The 27,990-nt window shown below is 35.3% G+C and overlaps 2 pseudogenes; both read left to right on the top strand.

Annotated features, from left to right (window-relative positions):
* Positions 1–6,341: 6,341 nt before the first annotated feature.
* LOC132169807 (receptor-like protein kinase FERONIA pseudogene) lies at positions 6,342–8,879 on the top strand (annotated as a pseudogene).
* Positions 8,880–20,275: 11,396 nt separating this feature from the next.
* On the top strand, positions 20,276–22,868 carry LOC132171303 (receptor-like protein kinase FERONIA pseudogene; annotated as a pseudogene).
* Positions 22,869–27,990: the final 5,122 nt, after the last annotated feature.

Below are 27,990 nucleotides of genomic sequence, written 5' to 3'. Positions count from 1 at the left end.
GGTACAAACTAGTTAGCAACAAATTTTTGTCCAATTGACATGTATTTTACAAAATTTAGATGTTGCGGCACCATATACAACGTTAAATGCATCAAATTTTATTTAAAAAGAAAAAAAAATGCATAAACTTTAAATCCTTACCATTAAATGGATACTATATGTTTCATTTAAAATGAAGAGAATGAAGTCACATTAATGAAATGATGAACATAATTGTATGATTATATGAAATCTGGAGATTCCCTTATTTACTTGTTCACAATCTAAACCAGAAGGCAAACATAACATAAATCAACTTAATACGCAGCACTTAATTAATAAGCCACAAATGTTCAGCACCATATAACCACATAAGTTTGCAGAGCAAAAAGTTGAAATAAATGCCAACTATATATGTTGTCTACTACTTTGGTATAAAACTAGATTTTAATTAAATATGCAAGAACCAAAAGAGAACAGTTCTTTTCAGCTCATAACATATATCATACGGGGGGGAATCAAAGAGAGGGCTCATATAATTAATTTCAAGAATAAAATAACTTCCACACAAGCCAAGCCATGCAGGCATCAGTTACCAACAAGTAGTCCATTTCAATTATTATTTATTGGATAAAAAGAGAAGAGGATGCAAACTAATTGTTAATTTAGAAATTGATGATTGCGAAGGAGGCATTGCATTGGAAGCACTAGTACCTGCGTCTGGTTTATTCCTGGTCATTTTCTCTTGAAAAATTCACGAGTACGAAAATTATGAATTGTATTAAAATTTCCTTTTCATATATTATGTATTAAACTAAAAAAAAAAAAAAACCTTTTAATTAAAGCGCTTGCCAATGAGCAAAAAATTGTTTGAAACGAATTCTTTTACATTTTTAAATAAAAACATCTTTTGCGCTCTAACAATCAATGCTGATTAAAATTTTTTATTTAAAAAATTTATCTTATAAACTGATTGACAAATTACAGGCCAATTGAAACATAGAGCATTCTCATCCGTGTTATTTTCGCTAGCCAAGAAGCTAAAATATGAGACCAAAATGAACAATATCCGGCTTAGCAAAATTCTAAAACATTTGGTAAGTTGCTACAAATTGGTGAGCACTATTTACACACCAAATATGAAAAAAGCATTAATAAATCTATAACATTCTCCCTTCTTTTAAGAAATAATTTTAAATTGAATATATATATTTTTTTGAATGGAAATATGAGGATTTCATAAATTAAAGATCACGAGCATGAAACTCTTATAGACCAGGGCAAAAAGCTCTTACAACATAAAACATAAAGTTTTGCAAAAATCATAGCTACGTGCTATGAAGTTACAAAGTCATAAATACAAACAAAAATTCTTACAATCAGGTACTACCAATGACTTCATCTTCCGCTAACCCATGTACAAATACAGTTAAAGAGCAAATCTGCTTCGAGCAGACTAGATCTAAGACATGGGTAGCCAAATTTCCTAATAAAATTTATTTAAACCGACCGTGAGAGATAACCCCTCACACCTAATTATCTAGGCCATGAAAAATAACTTCTCACACCTAATTATTCCTCCTCACGTATGAGGGCAAATCTAGAGAAATGAAATATCTTACTCAAAACAAAAAACACAAACAAACAACCAGCCAGCAGCAGCAGCAGCCAGAGACGAGATGAATGGCACAACACGGTCGAAGGTAGACGGATGCATAGCGGATTGGCTGGAGTTGTTGATCTGGTCAGAAAATACCTACAAACATAACAATAAAAAAATAAAAACCAGAAGGGGAGGGGGAGGGTAGGAGCGGAGAGTAAAAAGGGGCTCCTCTCTCGAGAATTTTAAATTTAATATTTATTTATTTTTTTGACATGTCCAAACAAGAGGGGGAAGGGGGATTCGAACTAGTGTCCTCCTCTTCATGAAGCGTGATCTCCAACCGATTGAGCTATCCCTTAGGAACTTTAAATTGAATAATTAAACTAGAGAGAATGTAGGTCCTTTGAAAAGAGTGGATAATTAAAATAGGGAATAGATTTGCTGGGGTAAATGTGACGGTTGTTAATACTTAAATTATTATAAAATTAAAAATAAAAATCATTCCATCTGCATGTGGTTTTTCCCCGATCTAAGTATATATGTGTTCTTTTTTCGATTGGGTTTGCTTTTTAAGGTTGTTTGATGGTGTTATTGAGCTTAAGCTATATATGTTTGATGAGAGGAAATTTTGCCATTGTTTGATCTAAAAGTTTGTGTTGTTTGATGAGATAAAATTTACTTTCCCGTAAAACTATGACAATAATTTGTTATAAACTGGTTTATAGTTATTTTATAAGAACACATTTAATAAAGTGACATGTGTCTTATAACTATTAAAAAAACATCTGAGAATCACATGTTTGGTTAATAATTATCAAATAATCGAGAAAATTGATATGTAATCTAATTGATCTAAGATAACTCTATTCGTCTATTGTATTTTCATGTAAATTGGGGCACAAGCGGCAGCTAGATAGCTCAGGACTCCATTTACCAGCAATGGGGATTGTAACTTCTCATGAACTTCCCATAAAAAATAAAAAATAAAACATTAAAAAAAATAATAATAATAATTTTCGCATGTTAAAGAACACATGATACTTTATTAAATGCGTTTGCATGAAATAGCTCAGTTTGTAGTAAATTTCCGTAGGTTAAATCAGACTACACCACATAAATCCCCTACTTCACACCCTTCTCTTTGAGACTTCTTGTTGGAGAGAATAATCAACACTAATTTTCGCTCATCAAACAAAATTTTCCTCTCGTCACTTATATAGGAATTGAAAATTGTTCAAACGGTTTGCCACTATGCTGCTAACATCAAGTAATTTCCGCCTATGGATTCCTAATGAATCTCACTCGATTGAACTTTGAAGAAAATTGGCCACTGCTAGCTTGCTTTTCATTCTCGTTTTTTTCGCGTTATCATTGTCTTGAATTGGGAAAGTGGGGACTGTCGAAAGGAACAACACAGAATTGACAAAAATGGGAGAGACTACCTTGTTTGGGAAGCAAGATTTTCCAACTGAAACTGAAATTTTTTCTAAATTCGTGTTTGGCAATTTTTTAAACTCAATTCAAAAAATTTCAACTTAACTCAAAAAATTTCATCCCAATTAATAAAAATTATAAATAAAGATTGAAAAAATAAATAAATAAATTTAGGGTAACCGAAACACCTCAGGTGGTGGCTGGGCCACCCCAAGCCCAACTGGGGTGGTCCGACCACCCCTTAATATTTTATTATTTTTTTAAACTTCTTATTATTATTTTTTAAATTAAATTTAAAATATATAGAATATTTTATTATTATTTCTATCAATGGGACATAAGTTTCATTTATGGCCTTAAGATATCTCTCAAGAGAGATCCTAATTATTAATTGGATATTCTCCAATCCAAAATGGACGGGAGAAAATCCTCTTCCGTGTTTGACTCACATTCCTTCGTTGGCCATAGGTTGAATAATGAAGGTTGTTGATAGAGGACAATTTTCAATCATATTTGCTTTAACAAAAGGGACATATATAGTGATTCTAACATCATATGGGGACATAATTAATGGCGTTGGAAAGCTCATTTAGAGGGTTACAAAGTCATATTTCATTAAGTTTTTCTAATTCAAATGTTTACTAAGTTAAAATAGACCGTAAAAAGAAAATTGAAAAGCTGTACAAAATTGCTCGTCTATTGTTTATGATTGAACAAGCTTTAAAACGAGTTGACAAAATAGCTCGTTCCATAACTCATATGAAGTTGGGTTCGAATGAGTTATTCATAGATGCACTCGTTTAAAGTTGGGTTAGAACAAGCTGCTATGTGAATTGAGAATTCATGTAAGAATATGAGGAAACCATAATTAGGTTCGAAAGAGCCTCTTACACATTCAGACAAGCTCCAATAAATTTTTGTAAACAAACTTTTATTTGAGCGTTTTCTTAGGTTCAGGAGTCTAGGTAGTATAAATATATGTACTGGCTATCTATAGCCTTAATTTATTATGTTATTTTGACCAGTTATCAATGAAAAACACTTTTAAGAGTGGTTTTCTTTTCTATCCACATTAAATCCTTGATATATTTGCCGATAGTTAAGAGTAGTAATTACTGACGTTCCTGCTCTGCTAGTTAACGCGCTTTGGACGATTTTTTTGGTTGTTTAGCCCACAAGATCTCCATCAACAATTAAATAATTGATGCAGTGCAACTTGACTTTGATATCAATTAATGCAGCGTGTAGTGATTAGTTTGCCAAGACAAACAAGATAAGAATCACAACTCTTCTTAAAACTAATACTCAGTCAAGGATTTAATGTGGATAGAAATCCTTTGGATTCCTAATGAATCTCACTCTATTGAACTTTGAAGAAAATTTGCCACCAGCTTCCTTTTGTTTTTGTTTTGTTTGGTTTTTTTTTTTTTGGGGGGTAATTGCGTTATCATTGTCTTGAATTGGGAGGGTGGGGACCGTCGAAAAGAACAATACAGAATTGGAAAAAAAATGGGAGAGAACAAATAATTGTATTTTTGTCTTTTTCAGTTTAATATTCAAAGTTAATGCGTTATTTTTAATTTTATTCAAGGAAAAAAGAAAATCTGATTTCTACCATATCTCTCTCTTACTTTAAACGCATCATATATGTGTCATGTTGTCAACATATGATTTTTTTTTTTTTTTTTTTTTTTAAGTAACACTTGAAAAAAAAAAAAATTATTATAAAATGTAATTTCTATATTTTTCCTTTTGTCTTAAAAAATGGATGACTACTCTTTTTTTTTTTTTTTTTTTTTGAATTTACTTCTTAAGTAATGTGTCATAATTCTCATATAGAATAAATTTAAAAATTTGTTTTTGAAAAGGATAACATTTGTCTCAATGAAAACAAAGATGTCAATACTTTGAAAAAATTAGTGGACCCTGAAAATCAGTGTTGCGGACCACTAAAAGTGACACATGATCATGGTAGATTTCCAATGCAAAATAATACACGGAAAGCTTATCTTCAAAGATGTGGTTCTCTGTTGCCTCTGCGATGTCCATTTCGACTCACTAGCAGCACATTAATGACGACAGAGAATATACAGGGAAACTTGCTAACTACTCCCTTCAATTTTTATTATACAAAAAATCTTAATTTATGGCATTGAATTTATAATTTTTTTTAATTAAATAAAAAAATGCAAGATTTAAATGTGAGTATTTTTATATATTTCGTTAAATTCTGACCAACTTTGTTAAGATTTAACAAAAAAACATAATAAATAAATGTCATTGTAAAAAATTAAAAGTTCAAATTGAATTGATTACAAAAATAATGAAAGTTTCAGACTAAGTGAAGTTTATCTTATAATATATATATTTTTATTTTTTATTTTATAAAGAATTTTTTTTTTATTAATTATTTATACTTTAGTAACGTGTCAGAATTGACACATTACTAAATATTTTTTAAGTAACATCCAAATTAGTAACATGCCGCACACATTTATTAACCAAATTAGTAAATTGTCGTTACTAATCAAAAGGTTTTTTGTAGTAGCCATGGCCCCAAACCGCGAAGCCACCCCTACACTCAACTAGGGTGGCCGACCACCCCAATTTTTTTTATTTTATTTTAATTTTTTATTATTTTAATTTTTATTTTTAAAAAAAATAATTAATTAATATTTTATTATTTAATTTAAGTGGGACACATGATAATTGTTAGATAAAATTAAATGGCCAAAGATTAAAAATTGGAGAATCTCCGATCCTCCGATCCTCCCCATAATGGGAGGAGATTGATCAAAAAAAATGGGAGTGAACAAATAATTGTACTTTTGTCTTTTTCAGTTTTGGTATTCAAAGTCAATGTGTTATTTTTTTATTGTAGAAAAAAAAAAAAAAATTCTGATTTGTACCGTGTCTCTCTCTTACTTTAAACGCATCATGTCTCATCATGTTGTCAACATATGTTTTTTTTTTTAAGTAACACTAGAAAAAAAATATTATTATAAACTGTAATTTCTATATTTTTCTTTTTGTCTTAAAAAATGGATGACGACCCAATTTTTTTTTTTTTCTTCTGAATATGCTTTAAATAATGTGTCATAATCTCCTATAGAATAAATTTTAAGATTTCTTTTTGAAAAGTATAACATTTGTCTCAATGAAAACAAAGGGGCCAATACTTTGAAGAAGATATATAGTGGATTCTAAAAACAAAGGGGCCATAAAACATAATGAATAGATGGCTTTGCAATTACGTACTGAGCTTCCCTTAAATCAATTACCCCTCTCTCTCTCTCTCTCTCTCTGTCTCTGTGCGCTACGATCGATGTGGAACAGAAGCAAAACACGTCTCCTGTTACCACGTTTTACACCTCTCTACATAGCCTTCTTCCTATACCACCTGACAAGCACCGTCGCTGGTGGATCGCCGTATCCTTACACACCGATCGATATGATTCTCGTAACCTGTGGTTCCTCTGGCAATTCAACTTCTCTAGACGGGCGAATCTGGATTGGAGACATGTATTCAAAATTCTCCCCTATTGAAAACTCTCTAAACCAGACATCTTTTGGCGGCAGCTCAGTTCCACGCTTCTCTGTTGTTCAAACACCCTATATCACAGCCCGGTTCTCTCTCTCCGAATTCATCTACATGTTCCCGGTCAAAGCCGGCCAAAAATTCATTCGACTTTACTTCAACCCGGCTTCGTACCCCAAATTTGGTAGCTCTAAACCCCAATTCTCTGTCAAAGCGGGACGTTTCAGTCTTCTTAGCAATTTCAGCCCTTCACGTCCAGAGGATACCATATTCAGAGAATACTTAATCAGCATCGAGAAAGATCAGATGTTGAACATCACCTTCACTCCGAGCGTCGTTTCTAATTCACACGCTTTTATCAATGGAATTGAAATCTTGTCGATGCCTTCCAATCTCTATTACACCTCGTCTGCTGATGAGGGGTTATCTTTTATCGGCCAGCAGAGCCTGTACCGCATCGAGAACAACACTGCTCTCGAGATGTTATACAGAGTAAATGTTGGAGGCTCCTCCATTCCACCCTCTGAAGACACTGGCATGTTTCGGAGCTGGAGTCAGGACGACGAGTACTTCATAGCGTATGAACAATCTGTTGTAACTGCTAACACAACTATTGAACTGAAGTTTACCAAGATGGTACCTCCGTACACTGCTCCAAAAGACGTCTATCGCACTGCCCGGACAATGGGGGCGAACACAACTATCAACAAGAGCTACAATCTCACCTGGGAATTCCCCGTAGATTCTGGGTTTGTCTATCTCGTTAGGCTACACTTCTGCGAGTTTCAACCAGAGATTACTCAGCAACACGATAGAGAGTTCCTAATTTTCATAGCAAATCAAACCGTAGAGAATGCAGCCGACGTGATACATTGGAGTGGTGGAAATGGTGTTCCGGTATATAGAGACTACGCCGTTTACATGTTTGGCAAAGAAGGCGAGAAGAAAATCAATCTCTCTCTGGCATTAGAAGCAAACCCACAAGACTGGCAGACTGTTTACACTAATGTAATCTTGAACGGTGTCGAAATCATTAAAGTAGGCACCTCTAATGGCATATCCAATCCCGGCCAAGTTGCTTTGACCCCTCCAACGAAGTCCAAGAATAACACTACAATAATAGCTCTGTCACCAGCACCGACGAAGTCCAAGAATAACACTACTACAATAATAGGTGCCGTCGGTGGTGGTGGACTTTTTGGCTTTATTGTGCTATCCATTCTCGGATTCTTCATTCTCCGGCGGCGCAAAAGAGACAAGGACTCCAGCTCTACAAACAAGTCATCAAAGACTTACAGGTCATCTTTGCCGTCTGATCAGTGTCGTCACTTTTCACTGGCTAAGATTAAAGCAGCTACCCACAACTTCGACGAAGCTCTCATAATTGGGGTTGGTGGGTTTGGTAACGTGTACAAAGGGTACATAAACATTGACGGTGGGGCCAACCTAGTTGCGATCAAGCGGTTGACACCCGGTTCTCAACAAGGGGCTCATGAGTTCAAGACCGAAATTGAGATGCTCTCCCAGCTTCGCCACCGTCACCTCGTTTCTTTAATAGGCTACTGTAACGATGGCAATGAGATGATCCTCGTCTATGATTTTATGGCTCGTGGGACCCTTCGTGATCATCTCCACAAAACCACCGATAATCCTCCTCTTTGTTGGAAGCAACGGTTGAAGATATGTATCGGTGCAGCACGTGGGTTGAACTATCTTCACATGGGCGTGAACCACACAATCATTCATCGTGATGTGAAGACAACAAATATCTTATTGAATGAGAAATGGGAGGCAAAGGTGTCTGATTTTGGGTTATCCAAAATAGGAAAGTCAGAAGCCCACGTCAGCACAAATGTAAAGGGTACTTTTGGGTATTTAGATCCAGAATATTACCGACGTCAACAGTTGTCTCAGAAGTCTGATGTATATTCGTTTGGTGTAGTTTTGTTCGAAGTATTGTCTGGGAAGCCACCTATGATACGTACTGGAGAGATGCAAGTGGTATGCTTAGGAGAGTGGGCTCCAAAATGCTATAGCAATGGAGAGGTTGACCAGATCATTGATCCATCATTGAAGGGTGAAATAGCAGCCGAGTGTTTGAAGACATTTGCTGAGATTGCGGTTAATTGTTTGCACGACAATGGAATCAACCGGCCATCGATGAATGATGTGGTGCAGGACCTTGAGCTAGCGTTGCAGTTGCAGGAGAGTGCGGACAAAGATGCCAGGCTTGAGAAGGAAGTTGTCCTACCCAATGACATATGTAGTAGTAGTTCGATCAGTGGACAAGATTTTTCCGAGATTGTAAATCTTCAAGGTCGGTGAGAGAAGATAGTAGCTGATCAATTTTTAGGATGTCTTATTAGAGTCACATTACCAACCACGAGGAGCGGGTTTGAAATATAGTCATTTTATATGGCAAGTGGAGCAACTATTGTATGAAAACGTCAAATTTTAATGCAATCTTTGAATATCAAGGAAATGAGGAAATCTATTCTAAAAGTTTTAATGTAGGACGGGTGTAATGTTAAAGTTTTCACTTTTTTTTTTTTTTTTGAATAAAAGTTTTCACTTTATTGAGGTCTCCTACACACCCACGTGCATGTATGCAACATGTGTTTTTCAAAACCATGACAATAATTTGCTACAAATTGGTTTGTAGCTTTTATACAAACGCATCTAATAAAGTGGCATGTATTTCATACCAATTAAAAAAACATGTTAGAATTACATGTTTGGTTCGTGGCACAAACCAAGGCCTTTGTGCCCTCCAATAAGAAGGCGGCACATCAGCGTGGAACACTGTAACAAAAATATGGTGTTCTACCTAATCTTTTTTCTAGAATACTTAAAACACAACACCTTCAAGAATAACCTTTTCATATTTTTCTCTCAAATCGCTCCAGCCACCAACCTGCCACCGAAGACGTCCTCGGAGACGCTGCCGGAGACGACGCCGGCCGGTACAAAAAAAGCCAGAGATGACGGATATAACCCCTACAAAAAACGCCGGGTAAGAACGAAGCTCCTCCTCCCTCTCTCCGATGCCCCTCTCTCTCACTGGCGGCAGTAGAGAAATTTTTTTTTCTCTGCTGCCGGGCAACAGAAATTTTTTTTTCCTCTGTTCTCTGTTGCCCGGCAGCAGAGAACAGAGAAAAAAAAATTTCTCTGTTGCCCGGCAGTAGAGAAAAATTTTGTTCTCTGCCGCCGGGCAACAGAGAACAGAGAAAAAATATTTTCTCATGGCAAAATTTTTTTTTTCTCTGTTCTCGGTTGCCCGGCAGCAGTGAAAAAAGGTAGCAGAGAAAAAAAAATTTCTCTACTGCCGCCGGTGAGAGAGAGGGGCGCCGAAGAGAGGGAGGAGGAGCTTGGTTTTTACTCGGCGTTTTCTGTAGGGGTTATATCCGTCATCTCTGGTTTTTTTTGTACCGGCCGGCGTCGTCTCCGGCGGCGTCTCCGGTGGCAAGTTGGTGGTTGGAGCGGTTTTGGACAAAAATATGAAAAGGTTATTCTAAAAGGTGTTTTGTTTTAGGTATTCTAGAAAAAAGATTAGGTGGAACACCATATTTTTGTTACAGTGTTCTACGTTGATGTGTCGTCTTCTTATTGGAGGGCACAAAGGCCTTAGTTTATGCCACGACCCTATAGAAGTTATTCTCTAATAATTATCAAATAATCAATAAAATTGATATGTAATCTAATTGCTATAAGACAACTCTATTCATCTATTATATTTTCATGTAGAGCACAAGAGGCAGCTAGCTTAGGACTCCATTTACTAGTGGTGGGGATTATAACTTCTCATGAATTTTCTATATAAAGAAAAAGAAAAAGAAAAAGAAAAAGAAAAAAAAAAAAAAAAGAGAGTGATTTCCGCATATTAAGGAGCACATATTACTTTCTCAGATGCGTTTGTTTGAAATAGTTACAAATCAATTTGTAATAAATTTCTTTCTGTAGGTTAAATCATAGCAGACCACATATATAAATCCCTTACTTAACACCCTTCTCCTTCAGACTTCTTGTTGGAGAGAATAATTAACCCTAATTTTCGCTCATCAAACAAAATTTTCCCCTCATCGCTTTTGTTCAAACCGTTTGCCACTATGCTGCTAGCATCAAGTAATTTCCGCCTCTGGATTCCTAATGAATCTCACTCTATTGAACTTTGAAGAAAATTTGCCACCAGCTTCCTTTTGTTTTTGTTTTGTTTTTTTTTTTTTTTTTTTTTTTTTTTTTTTTGGGTAATTGCGTTATCATTGTCTTGAATTGGGAGGGTGGGGACCGTCGAAAAGAACAACACAGAATTGGAAAAAAAATGGGAGAGAACAAATAATTGTATTTTTGTCTTTTTCAGTTTAATATTCAAAGTTAATGCGTTATTTTTAATTTTATTCGAGGAAAAAAGAAAATCTGATTTCTACCATATCTCTCTCTTACTTTAAACGCATCATATATGTGTCATGTTGTCAACATATGTTTTTTTTTTTTTTTTTTTAAGTAACACTTGAAAAAAAAAAATTATTATAAACCGTAATTTCGATATTTTTCCTTTTGTCTTAAAAAATGGATGACTATCCAATTTTTATTTTTTTTTTGAATTTACTTCTTAAATAATGTGTCATAATTCTCATATAGAATAAATTTAAAAATTTGTTTTAGAAAAGGATAACATTTGTCTCAATGAAAACAAAGATCTCGATACTTTGAAAAAATTAGTGGACCCTGAAAATTAGTGTTGCGGACCACTAAAAGTGACACATGATCATGGAAGATTTCCAATGCAAAATAATACACGGAAAGCTTATCTTCAAAGATGTGGATCTCTGTTGCCTCTGCGATGTCCATTTCGACTCACTAGCAGTACATTAATGACGACAGAGAATATGCACGGAAACTTTGCTAACTACTCCCTTCAATTTTTATTATACAAAATATCTTAATTTATAGAATTGAATTTATAATTTTTTTTTTAATTACATAAAAAAAAATGCAAAGATTTAAATATAAGTATTTTTATATATTTCGTTAAATTCTGACCAACTTCGTTAAGATTTAACAAAGAAAAATAATTAATAGATGTCTTTGTAAAAAATTGATAGTTTAAATTAATTTGATTGCAAAAATAATGAAATTTTCGGACTAAGTGAAGTTTCTCTTACAATATATATATTTTTATTTTTTATTTTATAAAGATTTTTTTTTTATTAATTCTTTATACTTTAGTAACGTGTCAGAATTGACACATTACTAAATATTTTTTAAGTAACATCCAAATTAGTAACATGCCGCACACATTTATTAACCAAATTAGTAAATTGTCGTTACTAATCAAAAGGTTTTTTGTAGTAGCCATGGCCCCAAACCGCGAAGCCACCCCTAGACTCAACTAGGGTGGCCGACCACCCCAATTTTTTTTATTTTATTTTTATTTTAATTTTTTTAAAAAAAAATTAATTAATATTTTATTATTTAATTTAAGTGGGACACATGATAATTGTTAGATAAAATTAAATGGCCTAAGATTAAAAATTGGAGAATCTCCGATCCTCCCCATAATGGGAGGAGATTGATCAAAAAAAATGGGAGTGAACAAATAATTGTACTTTTTGTTATGAATGCATTCATGCATTTGGTGGATGACCATTTAGTTCCATCTCTTGGAATTCTACACATTCATATCATCTTTTAGAATTCCTATAACATCCATGTAATACATTAATGTACCCTCTTGTTTCATATTCCCCTTTTCATATTCCTTAACCTCCCATTATGATTCTATGCCTATAAAATGGAGTATTGAGTTGTATGTATAACACACAATAATAGAGAAGAATTATACATAGTTCCTGAAGAACTAGTTTCACATATTGCAATCTCTTTATCTTGTCTTGTCATTTTCTTTAATTTTACAACACGTTATCAGCACGAAGCTCTAGCCAATTATTGTGTTCTTTTGATCTTCAACATCAAAAGCTATCCGTGAGGTATTCTCAATTCATTAAATTTTTATTGTTTTATGATTCATGTGAGATTTATTATAAAGCTATCATAATACTTGCATATTATGATTCATGTGAGATTTATTATAAATTAGAATTTTATCATACTAATGTTATGAATATGATGTCTTCTAATTTTATATGCCTGAAGCATATAAAAACTGAGTACCTTTCGGTAAAGGATCCCTTGACCTTGTGAAATAATTTAAGGGAGAGATACGAGCACCAGAAGATAGTTATCCTCCCAAAAGCTCGTTATGATTTGATGCACCTGAAGTTGCAAGATTTCAAGAGTGTCAGTGATTAACTCTGAACTCTTCAAAATCAGCCCACAATTAAAATTGTATTGAGAAAAAGTCACTGATATGGATATGTTAGAAAAAAACATATACCACATTTCATGCCTCGAATGTGCTCCTGCAGTAGCAATATCGAGAGCGTAATTTCACAAGATATTCTGAACTGATATCTTGCATTCTAGTGACTGAGCAAAACAACGAGCTATTAATGAAAAATTATCAATCTCGTCCAACGGGTTCTACACCATTTCCTGAAGCAAATGGAACCTCATTTCATGGTAATAAAGGAAACCATGGTTGTGGACGTAGACGTGGTAGAAGAAAAAAAATTATAGAGGTCAAGGGGAACATACTCATAATTTTTACAAAAGAAATGTTCTATACTGTAGTGTCCCAGAATTTTCAAAGCTATTTAAATAGATTATTTTGATAATGAGGTTATTTTAATATCCATTGTAGCTAAGGATTTTAATTCTTGGAAAATTTATGAGAGTGGTAATTAGAGAATGGTAATTGGTGAAATAGTATAGGGTTGGTGAAATAGTAAAATGAGGGTATAATTGTAAATTGAAGATAGAATGAGGGTATAATTGTAAATTGAAGGTAGAATAGTATAGGGTTGGTGAAATAGTATAGGGTTGGTGAAATAGTAAAATGAGGGTATAATTGTAAATTGAAGATAGAATGAGGGTATAATTGTAAATTGAAGGTAGAATAGTATAGGGTTGGTGAAATAGTATAGGGTTGGTGAAATAGTATAGGGTTGGTGAAATAGTAAAATGAGGGTATAATTGTAAATTGACGGTAGAATAGTGTTTGATTTTCTCCTATAAATAGAGCTCTTCTCCTTCAGAATTTTCACCACTCATCTCCTCTCCCATCTCTTGCATATATTCTTCCTTCTTCCGCTTTTTACTCGGTCTTTCTTCTTTCTAAGAGTGTTTACTCAGAACAGAGAGAGAAAGGGCGAGACCAAGCGCTACAAGAAAGAAAGAACACAAGAGATAGCGGACTTTAGAAATTAGTTTCAAAAGATATACTAGTGGTGTTAGTCATATTGGAGCAACTGGATTCCTTCATACCACTTTTAGCTTCAGTCTAGAGGTAAGTAAATTCACTACCCCTTCTAAAGTTACTTCATGTCATGCTATTTATTCATTCTTTAGTAAATTGTAAATGATTATTTTATTTACGTATTATGAAGTTATGTTGCATGCATGAAGGATTTCTAAAAGAATTATTTAGAAAGTTTATATTTCTTTAAAGGCTTTTTAAGCACAACAAGTTTATATTTGGAAAAGTTTCCATTTTAAGAAAAGAAAGTTGAGAAATGATGATGATTATAAGAAAGAAAAATGATGATAAACCCTCCTACATGTTGCCCTAAGATGCATCAAAAGAAGTACAAAGAAAAGTACAAGAGATGAGATAAATGTTTATGAAATGAGGGCACATGTATGGAGGAGAGTATTTTTGGCCCCAAGATAAGATAAGATGAGAGTTCGGTACCGATACTCGGATGGAGGCGAAACCACTGAAGGAGGCTATGCCAGAAGGTGGTATTCCATCAACTAGACCGTTGAGTGCACCAAGAAAGAGTTAATTGACGGTCGGGCATGGCTGTGGCCACAGTTCAGTGCCATGGTCACAGGACCCGCAACCCTCGTGCACAGGGGTAATAGTGTACATGGGCCTTATTATGAGAAAATGATACTATATTTTCAACGATGATATGCTATGATGATTTACAGAGATTATTTATAATAATGCATTATGATGATGATTTATAAAGATGATTTACAACGATGATCTATTACTAGATGTAATAGTATGTATATGTTACGGGAGATGCAACCGTACATACAGATATTATTATGGCTAGAATTATATTTATTTGCGAAAATGATTTTCAAAACTGAGAACAATGAGTAAAACTATTTATGGTTGTGGATTTTACTTGCTGGGCCCCCTTTGGGCTCATTCAGTTTTATTTCTTGTTTTCAGGTAGAAAGGATGCTGGAATAGGAGGCCGGAATGGGGTGGGAATAATTATTAATTTTCAAAGTCTTTTCATATAAGTTATTGTAATGATATGATATTCCGCAACTAAAGTTTAATGTTTTCTAATTCCGCTTGTAATAAAATCTCTTGAAAAAAATGTTTTACGCATTTATTGTATCTTTTAAAATCAAGTACTCTGATAGACCTTATAGATCTTTGCAAGAATTTTTGTTGAAAAAGAAGAAAAGTGGCAAACTCAGCCTTAACGGGCTGGGGGTGTTACATATACCACCAGAAGTGGAACTACACTTAGGCGAAACAAAATGAAAACAAAGGTTTACAGAATAAACCTACAAAGAACTATGAAGATAAATGTTACATGTGTGGTATGAAAAAGATATTGGTCACGTACCTGTCGTACGCCTAAACATCTGGTAGACCTATATCAAACCTCCATAAAAGAAAAGGAGATTGAAATGAATTTTGCTAATCACAGTAATCCTGAAGATTCTCCAATTTTTCGTAATACTCTAAATGGAAAGGGTAACATTCATCTTAATGTTTCTGATTTCTTTGTAGACTCTAACACAAAAACTGATCTTTTCATTGGTGATAAATATGTCTATAACAATTAAAATGTTTTCATTGTGTCTTAATCACATTGAGTTTACATTGTTAAATTTAATTGTATTTTGTTATTTTATTTTTGATTAATGAAATTTAATATATATTTTGTTTATATATGGAGGTATGGGTCATATTGATGGAATGATTAATTCAAAAATGATTGGTGAAGATTTGTGTCTAGCAGACAGTTGTACAACGCACACAATTCTTAGAGATAAGAAATATTTTCAATACTTGATATTAAACAAAGCTAGTGTCAATACAATATCAGGTTCATCAAACCTTATCGAAGGCTCTGGAAGAGCGAATATTATATTGCCAAAAGGAACAAAATTTTGTATTGACGATGCTTTGTATTCTTCTAAATCTAGAAGAAATTTAATTAGTTTTAAGGATATTCGTCTAAATGGTTATCATGTTGAAACCACTAATGAAGGCAGTGACGAATATCTTTATATTACTTCAACAATTTCGGGCCAGAAGCTTATATTGGAAAAACTGCCTGCTTTCTCTTCCGGGTTGTATTATACAACAATAAGAACAATTGAATCACATGTTGTAATGCACCAGAAGTGCTCTAATCCAAAGATGTTTATGCTTTGGCATGATCGTCTTGGACATCCGGGAACAATTATGATGCGTCGAATAATTGAGAACTCTTATGGGCATCCCTTAAAGAACCAGAAGATTCTTTTACCAAGTGATTATCCTTGTGCTGCATGTTCTCAAGGTAAACTTGTTATCAAACCATCCCCTTCTAAGGTAATTGTTGAATCTCCATCATTTTTACAAAGAATTCAAGGAGATATATGTGGGCCGATTCACCCTCCATGTGGACCATTTAGATATTTTATGGTTTTAATAGATGCATCGTCGAGGTGGTCACACGTTTGCTTGCTTTCTACTCGTAATGTTGCATTTGCTAGACTTCTTTCTCAAATAATTAGATTACGAGCACAATTTTCAGATTATCCAATTCAATCTATTCGGATGGATAATGCGGGTGAATTTACATCTCAAGCATTTTATGACTATTGCATGTCAATTGGAATCAATGTTGAACATCCTGTTGCTCATACTCATACTCAAAATGGTTTAGCTGAATCGTTTATTAAACGACTTCAGTTAATTGCTCGACCTTTGCTTATGAAAACAAAATTACCTGTTTCTGCTTGGGGACATGCAATATTACACGCTGCATCATTAGTTCGGATCAGACCAACAGCTTACCAAAAATATTCCCCTTTGCAACTTGCATTTGGTCAACCACCAAATATTTTTCATTTTCGTATTTTTGGTTGTGCTGTATATGTTCCAATTGCACCACCTCAACGCACTAAGATGGGACCTCAACGTAGACTTGGAATTTATGTTGGTTTTGATTCTCCTTCTATCATTAGATATCTTGAGCCTTTAACTGGTGATGTTTTTAAAGCACGTTTTGAAGATTGTCATTTTGATGAAAACATATTCCCATCACTAGGGAAAGAAAAGTCGTTGCTAGAAGCACGACAAGAAATCACTTGGAATAATTCGACGTTATCTCATTTTGATCCTCGTACAAATCAATGTGAACTAGAAGTTCAGAAGATCATTCATTTGCAGAGTATTGCAAATCAATTGCCAGATGCATTTACTGACAACAAGAAAATAATTAAGTCTCACATTCCAGCTGCTAATACTCCAGCGAAGATAGAAGTCCCTGTAGGACAATTAATTAATACAGCAGCAAATGAGTCTAAGGCGCGCCTGAAGCGTGGAAGACCTATTGGTGCAAAGGATAAGATTCCCCGGAAGAGAAAAGCACAAGGAAATGAAATTGGCGCTCCTGAAGAGGCATTACCCACAAAACAGGCAACGAAAATTGATCCATCCAAACTTTCTGTACAAAATTCTCCTGGAAAGGAATCCCCCGAAGAGGAACCTCTTGAAGAGGAATCTCCTGAAGAGTTACCTCCTGAAGAGGAACAGGTACCTGAAAATAATGAGATCTCAATAAATTATGTAAGTACAGGAGAAATATTGGATAGAAACAAAATTGTTGTCGACAACATATTTTCATTTAAAGTTGCATTTGACATTACCAGAAGTAATGATGATATTGAACCACAAACCGTCGAAGAATGTCGACGTAGAAATGATTGGCCAATGTGGAATGAAGCAATTCAGGCAGAATTGAACTCATTAGCAAAACGTGAAGTATTTGGACCTGTAGTCCAAACACCTGAAGGTGTATCACCTGTTGGATACAAGTGGGTATTTGTACGAAAACGAAATGAGAAAAATGAAATTGTGAGATACAAAGCAAGACTTGTTGCACAAGGTTTCCTGCAGAAACCTGGTATTGATTATGAAGAAACATATTCCCCTGTAGTGGATGCAATTACATTTAGATTTTTGATTAGCTTGGTAGTTACAGAAAGTTTGGATATGCGTTTAATGGATGTGGTTACAGCATATTTATATGGATCACTTGATAATGATATATACATGAAAATTCCTGAAGGATATAAAATGCCTGAAGCATATAATTCGAAATCCCGAAGTATTTATTCTATCAAGCTACAAAGATCTTTATATGGGTTAAAGCAATCCGGACGCATGTGGTACAATCGTCTTAGTGAATATCTATTGAAAGAAGGATTTGAGAATAATCCAATTTGTCCATGCGTTTTCATTAAGAAATCAGAATCCGGATTTGCTATCATTGCAGTTTATGTAGATGATTTAAATCTTGTTGGGACTCCAGAAGAGCTCATAAAAACTGCCACGTATTTAAAAAATGAGTTTGAGATGAAAGATCTTGGAAAGACAAAATTTTGCCTTGGTTTACAAATTGAACATTTTCCAAATGGAATTCTTGTTCATCAATCAACGTACACAGAAAAAGTCCTGAAGCACTTTTACATGGAGAAAGCTCATCCTTTGAGCACTCCAATGGTTGTTCGGTCACTTGATGTGAAAAAAGATCCTTTTCGCCCTCGAGAAGATGACGAAGAAATTCTTGGTCCTAAAGTACCATATCTTAGTGCAATTGGTGCTTTGATGTATCTTGCAAATTGCACACGACCTGATATAGCATTTTCAGTTAATTTATTAGCAAGATACAGCTCTGCACCAACTCGAAGGCATTGGAATGGGGTCAAACATGTTCTACGATATCTTCGTGGAACAGCTGACATGGGATTATTTTATTCAAAAGGTTCAAATTCACAATTAATTGGATATGCAGATGCGGGTTTTCTTTCTGATCCGCATAAAGGTAGATCTCAAACAGGATATCTATTTACAAGTGGAAGTACTGCTATTTCATGGAGATCTGTCAAGCAAACACTTGTTGCTACTTCTTCAAATCACTCAGAGATTGTTGCAATTCATGAAGCAAGTCGGGAATGCATATGGCTAAGATCAGTAATTCAACACATTCGAGAAAAGTGCGGTTTATCCACAATCAAAGATAGCCCGACAATATTATATGAAGATAATGCTGCTTGTATCACACAGATCAGAGGAGGATATATTAAGGGTGATAGAACCAAACACATTTCACCAAAGTTCTTTTATACACATGAGCTCCAGAAGAGTGGTGATATTGATGTTAAACAGATACGATCAAGTGACAATTTGGCAGATTTATTTACCAAAGCATTACCAACTGCAACATTTAAGAAGTTGGTGAATAACATTGGAATGCGCCGACTGAAGGATCTTTCATCATAAACAATTGAAGCTCTTCATGCTAATGAGGGGGAGTAAAATGATTATGCTGATTGTACTCTTTTTCCTTCGCTAAGGTTTTTCCCACTGGGTTTTCCTTTGCAAGGTTTTAATGAGGCAATCCTAAAGCATACGAAGGCACACAAGAATATTGTACTCTTTTTTCTTCGCCACAGGTTTTTTCCCACTGGGTTTTCCTTGGCAAGGTTTTAACGAGGCATATTCTTAGTGTATGGTCATCCAAGGGGGAGTGTTATGAATGCATTCATGCATTTGGTGGATGACCATTTAGTTCCATCTCTTGGAATTCTACACATTCATATCATCTTTTAGAATTCCTATAACATCCATGTAATACATTAATGTACCCTCTTGTTTCATATTCCCCTTTTCATATTCCTTAACCTCCCATTATGATTCTATGCCTATAAAATGGAGTATTGAGTTGTATGTATAACACACAATAATAGAGAAGAATCATACATAGTTCCTGAAGAACTAGTTTCACATATTGCAATCTCTTTATCTTGTCTTGTCATTTTCTTTAATTTTACAACACTTTTGTCTTTTTCAGTTTTGGTATTCAAAGTCAATGTGTTATTTTTTTATTGTAGAAAAAAAAAAAAAATTCTGATTTGTACCGTGTCTCTCTCTTACTTTAAACGCATCATGTCTCATCATGTTGTCAACATATTTTTTTTTTTTTTTTTAAGTAACACTAGAAAAAAAATATTATTATAAACTGTAATTTCTATATTTTTCTTTTTGTCTTAAAAAATGGATGACGACCCAATTTTTTTTTTTTTTCTTCTGAATATGCTTTAAATAATGTGTCATAATCTCCTATAGAATAAATTTTAAGATTTCTTTTTGAAAAGTATAACATTTGTCTCAATGAAAACAAAGGGGCCAATACTTTGAAGAAGATATATAGTGGATTCTAAAAACAAAGGGGCCATAAAACATAATGAATAGATGGCTTTGCAATTACGTACTGAGCTTCCCTTAAATCAATTACCCCTCTCTCTCTCTCTCTCTCTCTCTCTCTCTCTCTGTCTCTGTCTCTGTGCGCTACGATCGATGTGGAACAGAAGCAAAACACGTCTCCTGTTACCACGTTTTACACCTCTCTACATAGCCTTCTTCCTATACCACCTGACAAGCACCGTCGCTGGTGGATCGCCGTATCCTTACACACCGATCGATATGATTCTCGTAACCTGTGGTTCCTCTGGCAATTCAACTTCTCTAGACGGGCGAATCTGGATTGGAGACGTGTCTTCAAAATTCTCCCCTTTTGAAAACTCTCTAAACCGGACATCTTTTGGCGGCAGCTCAGTTCCACGCCTCTCTGCTGTTCAAACACCCTATACCACAGCCCGGTTCTCTCTCTCCGAATTCACCTACATGTTCCCGGTCAAAGCCGGCCAAAAATTCATTCGACTTTACTTCAACCCGGCTTCGTACCGCAAATTTGATAGCTCTAAACCCCAATTCTCTGTCAAAGCGGGACGTTTTAGTCTTCTTAGCAATTTCAGCCCTTCACGTCCAGAGGATACCATATTCAGAGAATACTTAATCAGCATCGAGAAAGATCAGATGTTGAACATCACCTTCACTCCGAGCGTCGTTTCTAATTCACACGCTTTTATCAATGGAATTGAAATCTTGTCGATGCCTTCCAATCTCTATTACACCTCGTCTGCTGATGAGGGGTTATCTTTTATCGGCCAGCAGAGCCTGTACCGCATCGAGAACAACACTGCTCTCGAGATGTTATACAGAGTAAATGTTGGAGGCTCCTCCATTCCACCCTCTGAAGACACTGGCATGTTCCGGAGCTGGAGTCAGGACGACGAGTACTTCATAGCGTATGAACAATCTTTTGTAACTGCTAACACAACTATTGAACTGAAGTTTACCAAGATGGTACCTCCGTACACTGCTCCAAAAGACGTCTATCGCACTGCCCGGACAATGGGGGCGAACACAACTATCAACAAGAGCTACAATCTCACCTGGGAATTCCCCGTAGATTCTGGGTTTGTCTATCTCGTTAGGCTACACTTCTGCGAGTTTCAACCAGAGATTACTCAGCAACACGATAGAGAGTTCCTAATTTTCATAGCAAATCAAACCGTAGAGAATGCAGCCGACGTGATACGTTGGAGTGGTGGAAATGGTATTCCGGTATATAGAGACTACGCTGTTTCCATGTTTGGCAAAGAAGGCGAGAAGAAAATCAATCTCTCTCTCGCATTACAAGCAAACCCACAAGATTGGAAGACTCTTTACACTGATGTAATCTTGAACGGTGTCGAAATCATTAAAGCAGGCACCTCTAATGGCATATCCAATCCCGGCCAAGTTGCTTTGACCCCTCCAACGAAGTCCAAGAATAACACTACTACAATAATAGGTGCCGTCGGTGGTGGTGGACTTTTTGGCTTTATTGTGCTATCCATTCTCGGATTCTTCATTCTCCGGCGGCGCAAAAGAGACAAGGACTCCAGCTCTACAAACAAGTCATCAAAGACTCACAGGTCATCTTTGCCGTCTGATCAGTGTCGTCACTTTTCACTGGCTAAGATTAAAGCAGCTACCCACAACTTCGACGAAACTCTCATAATTGGGGTTGGTGGGTTTGGTAACGTGTACAAAGGGTACATAAACATTGACGGTGGGGCCAACCTAGTTGCGATCAAGCGGTTGACACCCGGTTCTCAACAAGGGGCTCATGAGTTCGAGACCGAAATTGAGATGCTCTCCCAGCTTCGCCACCGTCACCTCGTTTCTTTAATAGGCTACTGTAACGATGGCAATGAGATGATCCTCGTCTATGATTTTATGGCTCGTGGGACCCTTCGTGATCATCTCCACAAAACCACCGATAATCCTCCTCTTTGTTGGAAGCAACGGTTGAAGATATGTATCGGTGCAGCACGTGGGTTGAACTATCTTCACATGGGCGCGAACCACACAATCATTCATCGTGATGTGAAGACAACAAATATCTTATTGGATGAGAAATGGGAGGCAAAGGTGTCTGATTTTGGGTTATCCAAAATAGGAAAGTCAGAAGCCCACGTCAGCACAAATGTAAAGGGTACTTTTGGGTATTTAGATCCAGAATATTACCGACGTCAACAATTGTCTCAGAAGTCTGATGTATATTCGTTTGGTGTAGTTTTGTTCGAAGTATTGTCTGGGAAGCCACCCATGATACGTACTGGAGAGATGCAAGTGGTATGCCTAGGAGAGTGGGCTCCAAAATGCTATAGCAATGGAGAGGTTGACCAGATCATTGATCCATCATTGAAGGGTGAAATAGCAGCCGAGTGTTTGAAGACATTTGCTGAGATTGCGGTTAATTGTTTGCACGACAATGGAATCAACCGGCCATCAATGAATGATGTGGTGCGGGACCTTGAGCTAGCGTTGCAGTTGCAGGAGAGTGCGGACAAAGATGCCAGGCTTGAGAAGGAAGTTGTCCTACCCAATGACATATGTAGTAGTAGTACGATCAGTGGACAAGATTTTTCCGAGATTGTAAATCTTCAAGGTCGGTGAAAGAAGATAGTAGCTGATCAATTTTTAGGATGTCTTATTAGAGTCACATTGCCGACCACGAGGAGCAGGTTTGAAATATAGTCATTTTATATGGCAAGTGGAGCAACTATTGTATGAAAACGTCAAATTTTAATGCAATCTTTGAATATCAAGGAAATCTATTCTAAAAGTTTTAATGTAGGATGGGTGTAATGTTAAAGTTTTCACTTTATTGAGGTGTCCTACACAACCACGTACGTGTATGCAACATGTGTTTTACACTAGCCTAACTAATAGATACATATGAATTATTGTGGGACAAAAATACCTCTAGGATTTTTTGTCTTACTGGTTTCAAAGCCTATTAAGATAAGAGAGGGTTAGGTTCTCATCTTCAACATTAACGTGCACCCCCAACAATCAGGAGGCACTTTTAAGGTGTAAAGTTAAAAATGTGATGTGCTTCTCATGTCAAAATTGTTTTCTTCAAATAACAATCGTGGAGAGATACGTTCCTCCAAACTATTTTGGAAAAAATTTTCTCTAACCCAGTGTAATAATTTGCCATGTGTCTTCTTTCATATGCTCAAACATAGAAAGCAATCCAAAAGTCTCTCCTTAAGCCGTTCATCGATCTCCTTTCTCAGTTTTCTCTCTGATATACACGACTGAAAAATTTGCAGCTGGGGTTGAACTTAAATGAAGGCTCGCAGAATGGATGTTAATGAAGGTATAGTATGTGCTAAAATTCTTTCTGTGTACGTTAATGAAGGCTTGAAGAATGGAGGAAACAAGAACCGTTTGGACAATCCAGTATTTGGTGTTGCACCTGGCTTTGTTAATGTAAGAACAACACCTGCAGAATCCAAACCAGTTTCCATTGCAGAATCCAAATCAACCTCAATCTCTTAATCCAAGCAATCTGATAAAAGTCAGCATAGTTGTTGAAGGAAGTACAACAATGCATATTGTGTCAAATCAATAAGATACAGAGAACCAATTCTACCATTACATAGTTTCTCTTATAATTAAGAAGACATTTCAACATGTTTTCGCCTTGGACTCTCACCACACGGCCACAACACGAATTCTCACCTAAATACAAATTAGACTTCTTTAAACTCTTTGGAGATGACTGCCTATACTTGGATCAAATTCTTAAAATAAAATAAAAAAATCAGAGAAAACTGAGAAGGGAGACGAATTTGTTTAGGAGAGAGCCATTGGACTGCTTCGTGTTTCAGCTGTGTTTGAGTGTCAGAAGAAGAAGAATTAACATTACAGTAAAGAGCGTTAACCGTGTAGGTAGTATGTTAATTATACTAACAAGTCATGTGCTTCTCACATTATACAATTTATTAGACTGAATTGAAGAAATTTTTTATTTTAAAATAAATGGCTTAAATTAAAGCTATTACACTGTGTACATCAGTATCCTAAGTATTGCATGTGATCTCAATCAAGACCTAAACAAATGCCCTATATTTCATAATCAATATACTTATGATCAGAACTATCAATCATCAAAGCAAGTCTGCCTGAATATGAGCAGCTCCAAGTATATGCATAATTATAACATATTTAATCACATATTGTGTTAACTCCCTGTGAAGCTTTTTATGACTTGTGACAGAAAAAGTGATTCATTATTTTCACTCACAACATGAGAGGATTGCAAATTAGCAATTGTCTGTAATCTGAATCAAAGGAAATCAATCAAAAGAAAAATAACTGCCCCAAGGATAATAGGATACATTTTTTTTTTTTTTTTTGTTCTTTTCTTGGTAAATAATAGGACAATCCATTTGCCATCTCTCTTTTGAAGGAAATATTTGAAAATGTACAACGCATGATTCTCCCCCATGTCCAGACCTCTTTTTCTCCTCATGCCGTTTTAGCTTGCTGCCAATCACCAAAGCTATCACCCATTTAATCGACAGGTAGACGGATTCAGGGCCCGTCAAGAAACCACAAGGAATGCATTTTTATCTACTTGGGATTCACTATGGAAGGAATAAGATCTTCTTCACTTTAAATTTCATTATCAGGATTTAATGTTTGTACATCTAACGGTGTATATAAAGTCAATGTAGGCACGTCTTTTAAAACATTTAAATGATGTGGCATCTTATATACCGATAAATGCACAAACTTTAAATCCTTATAAGAAATAGATATTATCTGTTTCATTTAAAATGGAGAAGATCCTAATTCGCTATAGAACAACATAAAATGGAGATTCCCCTTATTTACTTGTTCACAAGTCACAACCTAAGCAGAGGAACCATCCCAAATGGCAACCAAAAGGCAGACACAACATAAATCAACTTAATACGCAGCACTGATAAGCCATATTAGAACTTATAATGAAAACAAGGAAGAGAAACTCAGAGAATTAAGGTGGTTCGGCTATCGCCTATGTCTACACATCAAAGTTTTTTCTTTGCTACATTTTTTCCTTGATCATTTCATTGTATACAAGACTTTATTTACAGAAAAAGAGTCTAAACGTTACAAGTCTTTTCTACTTATACATTAACAACAACAAATTTAATTTATTATTTGTAATTGTTAACTCTTGAGTTCATTGTCTCTTGAGTTATTATAACTCTTGTCTCAATACGCTCCCGTAAACCCAACAGTAGATCAATCTTGAACATCAAAAGGATGAAAAATGGGTTCTATGGCCTGAAGTGGAATATCGGCTGCTATAGCTGTACTTGAACATCGGCAACTTTTTGGCCGGTATCAATTACTTTGACTGGTATTTGACATCGGCAATCTTTTGGCCGACATCGGCTATTATGGCCTGAATGGGCCCAACTATGGGCCTGAAATTTACCACATGGGCCAAACATATGCCTCCTTTTTTTTTCTTTTTTTTTTTTCTCTCAACCCCAATGGAAGTCGCAATCGGGCTCGGAATATCAAGCATTTACAATGAGAATAACCCAACTGATTTGATTGTTGAAGGGATTTTTGACGCTTGTTGACTTCTTTTAGCAGCTGCTTGTTACCTCATCGGCTATGGACTTGTAGGAGTGAGCGCAGAAAGGGTTGGGGATCTTGGAGCCAATTGTTCCCGAAGGGATACCATTTTCCTCAATTCTCACAAGCTTGGCTAGATGGTTTGAACCAATGAAAAAAACAAAACAAAACAAAAAAACAAAAGTTGCTTCACAACAAACAAATGAGACAACAAATAGAGACTTAACAGACTTGCTATCATATCCAATCCATTTGTCATTCCATCCATGAACCAATGGAATAGAAAGAAAAAAAAAAAATTAGGATCAATAAATGGCGTTAGCCAAAATAGCTCTGATACCATATTAGAACTTATAATCTAGTGAAGAGAAATGAAAACAAGGAAGAGAGACTCCGAGAATTTAGGTGGTTCGGCTATCGCTTATGTCTACATATCAAAGCTTTTTCAGCGCTACATTTTTTCCTTGATCATTTCATTGTATAGAAGACTATTTATAGAAAAATAGTCTAAATGTTACAAGTCTTTTCTACTTGTAAATTAACAACAACAAATTTAATTTATCATTTGTAACTGTTAACTCTTGAGTTATTTGTCTCTTGAGTTATTATAACTCTTGTCTCAATAAGCCGCCACATAAGTTCCAAAGCAAAAGGTTGAAACAAATGCCTACAACGGTGTAAAACTATGATATTTTCTCTAAGCATGTAAAACTACATTTTAATTCGATATGCAAGAATCCAAAATTTGATGGCAGTTATTAATAACCATTGCTGGAGTTGTTGTTGAGATCGCTATAATTCCTCTTCTTTCCTCCATAATTATTTTGAAACTTATTTTTCTCATCAACAAAGTTCACTTTAGAGTTACTTGGAGAAAATATGTTTTTATCACGAATTTGATTTTCCTCCTCAATTCGTAAATGTTTCTGAATTTGCTCTATAGTGAAATCTTCAGTTGTGTGAATAAGTTTCTTTCTATAATTATTCCAATTTGGAGGAAGTTTAGCAATTATGGCTCCAACTTGCAGAGGTTCTGAAACTTCAACCTTAAGGTCTCGAAGTTTATTCACTAGAACTTGAAATTCATGAACTTGCAGAGCTTCTTGTGTTCTGCCTTTATCTGAGCATCTTCATCAGGCTTAGGTTCTTCAAGTTTTGGTAAATCTGGATCCAAAATGTATGAAATCTTTAATGTCATGAGCAAGAACATCAATTTGTCTTTCCAACGAGTGAAATTCGTCCCATCAAATCTGTCCAATTTCACGAAGTCTTGATTCATCATCTTCAAAGTCGTCATATCAGATTCTGATCCCAATGCGAATTATCACCTTAAAATTGTAGAGGAAAATCAAGTATAAACAATAATCAGAAAAATCAATGCGACTTTGAGGCGTGTATAAACACTATCTTTAAGATGATAATTGCCCACACTCGAAAGAGTTTGTTGCCGGGTTGCAAGCAATTCACCTGCAGGATACAACAAAGTCACCAACTGCATACAACAATTCTGAAGTTTGTTTTTCAGAGTTTTCTATGCAAAAACGTGTATTTATAACAAGTATAAGAAAAAGAAAACTTGTAACAATTGCGGAAAGAATGGACATCTGAAGCGTGAATGTAGATACATGAAGAAGCAAAAGAAGAAGGACACAAAAATTCCCAATAGTGCAAATATAACTGAAAAGGAGACTTCTGAAATTGTAGCCATGGTCTCTGAAATGCATATTAACAGAATTACAGAGTTACACATGGCTGCATCAACCAAGTCTTCTGATTGGTGGTATGATTAAGGTGCTACTGTTCATGTTTGCAATGAGAAATCTCAATTCAAGAATTATGAAGATGCAATGCATGGACAAAAAGTGCTAATGGGAAATGACCACACTGCAAAAGTAATGGGAAAAGGAACTTTGAACTTCAGTTTACATCTGGGAAGAGACTTATTCTTGTCAATGTTCTTCATGTTCTGGAAATTAGAAAAAATCTTGTGTCTGCAAATCTTCTTTGTAAGAAAGATGTTAAGGCTGTAATTGAGTATGATAGTCTCATTATGTCCAAGGGAGGAGTGTTTGTTGGAAAATGATACTCTTGTGATGGCATGTATAAATTAAGTATTAATAAAATAAACTATGGTTGTGCTTATATTGTTGAGTCTTCAATTTTGTGGCATAATCGTTTACCACATTTAAATTTTAGATCTTTAAAATTTATGTCTAAACATGGTTTAATTTCATATAATCACGATCATAGTGC

The sequence above is a fragment of the Corylus avellana genome, chromosome 1 (assembly GCF_965113065.1).
Source record: "Corylus avellana chromosome 1, dhCorAvel1.hap1.2, whole genome shotgun sequence".
Lineage (NCBI taxonomy): Eukaryota > Viridiplantae > Streptophyta > Magnoliopsida > Fagales > Betulaceae > Corylus > Corylus avellana.
The sequence above is the reverse complement of the archived record's forward strand: the minus strand, read 5'-3'. Positions and strand labels throughout refer to the sequence as shown.